The sequence below is a fragment of the Cariama cristata genome, unplaced genomic scaffold, assembly GCF_000690535.1.
Source record: "Cariama cristata isolate BGI_N322 unplaced genomic scaffold, ASM69053v1 scaffold44365, whole genome shotgun sequence".
NCBI lineage: Eukaryota > Metazoa > Chordata > Aves > Cariamiformes > Cariamidae > Cariama > Cariama cristata.
Window position 1 is genome coordinate 7941 of NW_009618981.1, and position 1985 is coordinate 9925.

Here is a 1985-nt window from a genome sequence, read left to right on the forward strand (position 1 = left end):
TCACTGGTCATACGTTATCATAGGATTAATTCCTATTCAGATGGGGATAATTTTCTTTTTTTTTTTTTGTCATCAGTAGAGAGCTTATCTGTGAATAAATTATATTTATTCTCCCACAATAAGTGTTCATGTATGTGTGGTGGATGGATGGATGAATGGTGGAAATGTATTTATGTAATGTCCTGTGAAAAAGGCAAAAATCTCCCATGTACAGCTATTTTTATGTAACACTGGTGATCTGCAAACAGAACTCTCCTGTGGAAGACCTGTCCTAAGCCTGAATCTAGCAGGATCATTCCCAATGTCAGGGTTTTTGCTGAAAGCAGCGAGATCTCTTGCTTCAACTCTCTGGCTTAGTCTGCCTTACTTTGATAGTTGGGCAAATGTGTGCATGCACAAACCAAATCATTAGTAGTGGTGTTTATTCCAAGTGCTTGTAGGGAGTGTTTGAGATGGTGAAAGAGTTTGCAAGGTCTTGCGGGCTGGGAGAACTGGAAGTGCTCAGCCAGTGTCCTACCTGGGGGATACCTTTCAGGAGTCTTTCAGGAAGGAACAGACAGGCATATTTTGGATGAAGTGCTTTAGCATCACGGAAGACTGGGAAAAGTATGTCAGACACAAACTAGCAACTGAAACTGGTGTTTGAATACAAATAAAAAGTAATCTTTTTGGTACTTTATTTTCAGTATTTTTCTCCTGTTCTTTTTATAAAAATGAATCATATTAAAGAAGGATTTTCAAAGTTACTCATAATTTTGAATGCCTTCTGATTTTGAATTATTGGATTTGAGAGCTCTTCTTAAAGGGCTTAATTTTATTGGAAAATGCTAGCACCTTTCCTCTCTCCTCCTAGATAATGTGATTCATCCAAATGTTCTAAAATGGGCATCTAAAATCACAAGGCATTACTGAAAATATTGTTCATCTTAAATGCAAAACTTAAAAAAGCAGGGACGTATTCTGCTTGTGCAGGTTTTTTGTTTTGTTTTTTTCATTTTCTCTTACCAGCTGCTAGGACAGAAGGTAGAAAGAATATGTAAGGAAGCCCCAAGTCGATATGAACAATCTTGGTTTACTTATATTGGGGGTTCATTAAATCAGAAGGCTTTGTGTGAGCGAGTAATAAACCCCCCAAGATCCTTGTACAGAAATAATTTGCAGGATCTGGCCATTAGTTTGTTTCCAATCTGAGTACTTGATTTTTCTTTGTCTTTCACGAATGGTCATATTTATGGCTTCAAGGAAAAAAGCAGTTAGGGTAGTGTATATTCATTAGCACTTTGGTTGAGGAGAAACTGTTGAGGTTATGGAATATTATAGGTCTAAAAGGGCAGCTAGAGAGAAATATGGGTACTATGGGGTATCAATAGCAAAGAAATCTTCCTTTTTTCTTCTCTCCCTCTCATCCCCTTTTTTTTCCTCTTTTGTAGTGGAAAACAGTTTCATACGATACACCTACGCGCAAACCAGGGTAACATTATTTTGGGAAGTATTGCGAATCAATAGCATGTATATCAATGCCTGAGTTTGATGCAAAATATTTAGGGATGAATGGTAAGCTTTTAAGTGTTACGTGATAATTGATGTAATATTGAAGGGAGAAGGTCTTAATAAATAGTGAATGGCTTAAGTGTTGCTGTTCTCCAAGCGTGCTGTATACATTTATGGTGCAACAATAAACCGCACGTTTGTCACCCTGTCATCTCATGAATGCTTATAACTTGGTAACAGCTAATTTCCTTTTTAAAATGCATTGTTTTGAGATGTTCTACAATTATTTGTTGTTATCTAATACTAGGTAATTTTCTCTACAACTTCAATCCATCTTCAGTGGAACCTAGCCAAGTATAGATTTCCATGGTTATAAATCTAGTTTTGCTGTAAAGGAAAGTTAAAATTCTGCCATATAAAATGTTCAGTTTTCCAATGTCTAGTTAGAAACATAGGAAGGCATCCTAGCACTGCTTTCCAGTTGTGCACACTGA